This window comes from Rhipicephalus microplus, chromosome 6 (genome assembly GCF_043290135.1).
Source record: "Rhipicephalus microplus isolate Deutch F79 chromosome 6, USDA_Rmic, whole genome shotgun sequence".
In the NCBI taxonomy this organism is placed as follows: Eukaryota; Metazoa; Arthropoda; class Arachnida; order Ixodida; family Ixodidae; genus Rhipicephalus; species Rhipicephalus microplus.
In genome coordinates, this window is record NC_134705.1 from 131,620,396 (window position 1) to 131,625,831 (window position 5,436).

Consider the following 5,436-nt stretch of genomic DNA (forward strand, 5'->3'; position numbering starts at 1 on the left):
AGCTTTCTATGGAATCTTCCAGCATGATTGTGCATTATGCCTGTATTCAAGCTCCCATTCAGTTTTCGAAAAAAAAAATAACGGAGACGCATCAGGTACAATCAATGTATATTTCTTGTTGATGTGTGCTTTTAGGGGGTGTTCGTTTGTCACAATATGACAATCTGGAGAGCTTTGCGTGGTTTTTTCGGGGCGCTGCAGTGATGAGTGTACAACTGAGTGGTGCGTGGAGTCTTTCAGGTAATAGAGACCCTATATTTCGCTTGGGCGAAACGTTTTCCTGCCGTCGAATATCTGAGACGGTTACGTCATTCGAGGAGGTTCATTGCAGGTTATCTACCATGCTTCGCTTTGCGCCCTAAATATTGTAGCTAGATCGTGAAACAGAAAATAAAGAAGGTCAAGGCAAAGGAGCACCCGTCGAGGCAGCGACCGCAGACACTTAAAGCTGTCGGCCAAGACGAGAGACAGCGGTGTCGTACCTTTTGTGAGATAACGGTCAATGAACGCTGAAGTAGCTTGGTTCAGCGGTAATCATCAAAGGCAATGTGTCAAGAAATGATGAGATAACAAAATGCCGGTGTAGTCGAGTCTCCTATCGTTTCGAATGGGCTTGCTCAGTTTGCAAATCGACAAGAGAACGTGATATACATCTTATATAACACGACGCAAACAGGCGTAGTGGGCTTACGCTGATCCCCTCTCCACATTTTTTTGTGTATGCTGTGCATCGGCAGCAACACCAAGTGAAGTGATGTCATTATCTACCCCTATGAAAACTCGTCATCTAAGAAAAGAAGTATTTATTTACTTGATTTGCATACACAGGTACACAAGGACACGGGGAAAGAGAGAGAGAGAGTAAGCGCGCAACTGTCACCTAGAGGGGCACGACACCTGCTCACTCTCTCGGGAGGAAGGAAGAAACAGATGAAACAAATATAAGCATGTCGTAGTGCACTATCTCGCATTTGCTACGCAGCGGGCTTTGCTGATTAAAAAATATAAATTTCTAGGACTTAGTGCACGACCCTAGACGACTACCTCTTTCCGAGCGGTTGTGCTTCCCGATGGGACCAGGCCCACTTAGAAGAGAGGAGCGCATTTTAGAAGCATTTATTTCTCTGTCTAAAAGAGGAAATGCCTGTCTGATGCAGTTATTTCTTCTCAGACAACCTGTATATCAAATCGTTTTGTTTTAACATTTTCTTTTTTTTTTCATACCGCAATATGAAAGCCGGCATCGATGGCATGCAAATGCACATCACTTCTTGCGTAACACAAAAAGAGGGATACCGGCCAATTAAAGAGAAAGAGGCTAACCAGGTTGCATCCGCCCGTTTGATACCCAGCACGGAGAGAGAAGGAAGGGGGAGAAAATATTGAAAGCAAGGAGTAAGAAAGAACAAAAAATAATGCACCCGCACATATCAGTGTTCTCCGCGCACTCGCAGAGTCACAATAGAGAAACTTACACAAATTCAGGCACGTAATACCTAAACGAAACTTACACAAATTTAAGTGTGCCACCAACAGTGCTATTATTGTTGTGAATGAGGCGTATGATCATAATAACACTTATTATGTCGCAGTCAATAGGAAATCTTTCATTGATTGATGTGTGGAGTTTAACGTCCTGAAATGATACGATTACGAGAGACGTCGCACTGGAAGGCTCCGGAAGTTTTGACCAGCTGGGGTTCTTTAACGTGCACCCAAAACTGAGCACACGGGTCTACGGCATTTTCGCCTCCACCGAAAATGCAGCCGCCGCAGCCGGGATTTGATCCCGCAACCTGCGGATCAGCAGCCGAGTACCTTAACCACTATACCCCCGCAGAGGGTGTAAATAGGGAAGCAGCAGACTGTAAAGGTCGACCATTTGGGCAGCTAAAGCCAGTCTGTAATGACCGTCTGAGTGAAGGTGTCAGATACCTTGCAACGGAGAGTGGCAGGACTCGAGCGTACACCATCAGTATGTCTTGAACCTGCTTCGTGCAACAAAGGCATGCAATGAAACTTTTATTCACGTATTTACACAACATCGGTCCACTCAAAAAACTGTAGTGGTACCTTTAGAGCTCCTAATAAGTCATTCTGACAGCTCGCAGAGTAGCATGCCATCTATATTCATATGACGGTTAAATTATCTGCCTTTCACTAAAGAGTTCTTTCTCTCAGCGTACATCGAGCACCATGGGATTCCAGGAAAGCTGTTCCACTCCCGGCAATTCTCTAATAGCCATACTCGGGAAACATACGAAGCCTTTTTTTATGCAAACGGAAATGCCAACTTATACCACATGCCCTTAGGTTGCGTCAACCAACAAACTTACCTGTTTACTCCATTCTTGCGGACTTCACTCACCTCAGCATTGTAAGACGAGCGCACATGTTTGTAATATAAATACTCTTCGCCCTTATATTCCGTTTGTGTTTCTATCCCAATTGGTTAGCAGTTACCTCCATGCTCACACTCGATCACTCACTCACTCAATAACTGTCACCACCCCACATAAATGAGCAGATACACAAATTATGAACGTATTGCTAGCTAGTATATACGTTAAAAAACAGCTTCGCACTACTGCTGTCCAGCCTTTAGGAACGGATGATTTTGGTGGTCTTTCATGTGTATGCTTCGTTCAAACACTGCATAAAAGTACTCCTCACTTGATTGCCTAGCACCCGACTAATATTCAGCTGCGCACCACATGGCGCAACTTCGCCAAGCCGCGCATGCACCGAAGCAGTAGTTACAAAGAGAAGCCACCGCCAGGCCACGTCCACAGACGGGGAAGCTCCGCGCATCTTCGCGCCAAGGTATACCACAACAGCTGGTCTGACGCCAACAAAGCGGCGCGTAGACCATGACAAAAGATCACAGCAAAGCCGCCATGACGGCTAAGATTAAGGGCGCCCAATTCTAATTAAAATGTCGTCTACCAACCATTACGCTAAGAAATGCGGCATAAATATATACATATTGTGCATGCGCTCTTCTTGAAGACCACCACAAAGGGGCTGCTCATAGCCGTGTGAAGGCAGTTTATAGCCACAGAGCATTCCAACAAGGTTCGTACACCTAAATAAGAGGCTGCTTACCCGGAGACTCCATGTGCTGAAGATTGAGACGGGATCTAAACCAACGCTTCGGCCCGGCTGAAGTGGCCAAGAAACTGACTGCTAAAAGAACCTGCCATCGTAATTTTTGTTGTCGCCCCAATACTGACAGTTCTAGTCATTATACAAAACAATCATGCAAGATGCGTGAAGAAAGTGTCATTTCTATACGCCAGCACGAAACAATTATTCATCGCGCAAAAAAACATTGTTGCTAAAATCATGAATTCCCTGTTCCATCCTCGCTATCACTGCTTTAAGGGTCTTTCTGTACTTGCATACATTACCATGAAAAGGATTCAAACGTGACAGCTCTTTTCACGCCCCGCCGCGGTGGTCTAGTGGCTAAGGTACTCGGCTGCTGACCCGCAGGTCGCGGGTTCAAATCCCGGCTGCGGCGGCTGCATTTCCGATGGAGGCGGAAATGTCGTTGGCCCGTGTGCTCAGATTTGGGTGCACGTTAAAGAACCCCAGGGGGTCAAATTTCCGGAGTCCTCCACTACGGCGTCTCTCATAATCATATGGCAGTTTTGGGACGTTAATCCCCCCAAATCAATCAATCAATCAATCAGCTCTTTTCACTTACGCCTGGCTACGTTGGAGAACTTGTGGATGGCTTAATATGGGTGCTTTTTGGCTATATTTTTTTCTCAATTTCTTGGATATTTTTTAATCATTTTAACTTGGCAACCCAAGCCCCTACCTTTTTTGGACACCCCGTGGCTACAATTTGCCTTTGCACGGCTACGAGCAGTTCCTTTGAAGGATATTCTCCGAGGAAATTGCCTGCGCACTGAGTCTGTTTTATGGCGTATTTCATGACGTAGATGGTTACTAGGCGACACTTTATTTTGAATTCGGCGTGCTTATACTTGGACGTCATGGTACCTGCAGATGTATTCAATTGGGGGGAAATCCTCAGAGGAGAAAGGCGGAGCCTAGTGGCGTCAACGAGCGGAGAGAATTTCCCATAAATGTCCCCTGCTCACACGGACGAGGCGAATGCACGGGAAGAGCCCAGTGTTACCAGACTGCTCTGATGGCTTGTATAAACTGTTTCAGCAGCTGCGAATGACCGAAGCACGAACACACTGACGCTCGCTGCCGGAGCAACTGCAATAGTGTGTCCAAACACACGCCCGAAACTGCTATTCAAAAGTCCCTCCGTCGCCCTCATGCGTGGGGAGGACACGCCTACTCGCTAATTCATGACGTCTTCGTCCCGTGATCCGCAAACCTCGCATCTTCCCCAAGGATTGATCCCTCGTGTGGACAACCCTTTTGGGGCCAGCTCTTGCCACGGTCTACGCGTAGCTTTTATGACTTCACACGAGCTGCTGTGGTAGGTAGGCGCACCTGATGGGCGGAATGTTCTACTCGGTGGGTGTGGCTTAGCGGCGGCATCTTTCCGTTACGACTGCATCGGCTCATGCGCAGCTTGGCTAGGTTATGGCATGTGGTGCGCAGCTGTGACTAGGTCGGTTGCTGGGCAACGGCGCAGCGAGGGTTTCGCTGTGCAGGGACGTTTTCATGCCGTGCTTAGCAATTTCGCTGTTAGAACTATGCCACTAGTCTTTAAAAAGAGATACATACAAGTATAGTATCCGAAAATGACCATCAGTGTAAAGATAAGTGATATCGAGGTATCTATAGTAGGGACTGTTTTAACCCTTTTTTCATTTGGTTGACTGGCATAAAAGACAAACAAATCAGAGATCGGTTGGTTTGGTGCGCATTAATATTGTTCGCGAATAGAACTATCGGGCTACCATTAAGTCATACAAATATGCTTCGCATACTGAACGACTTCTTGTTCGGAAACGTTTTCCACTTTTTCATGCCATTTACGGTCTGGAGTAGAAAGGTGATGACTGCAAAAAGCAGATAAATACTTTTGGCTAGACATAGTGCAAGAAAAAGTATGAGGTGTATGCAGTACGTGATATTCGTTTGTTTCTAAAGACTCATCTGCAGATGAGCCTGCTCATCGGGCCACTTGGTGTGGTATAGAGTGAGCAAAAAATGCAAAAGCTTTGAAAAAACATGAAACCTTCATCTCTGGTGCCCACTTATTGTTATTTACTCTCAGTGGTAAACAACGACAGAAAAAACGGGTTACGTAAGATATCGTGACCTAAACGAAAAAAATGCTTCGGCAAAGGCACTCAAAAGGGCAAGACGCGACGCACACGTCGCAGTCAGGCCGAATAAGAGTGAGAGATAAGTAGCAGGAGAACGATAACATCGATAGCCTTGACTCACGCGTGGACCTGGAGGGAAGGGGGTGCCTAGAGAATATATGGGCTGACCAAG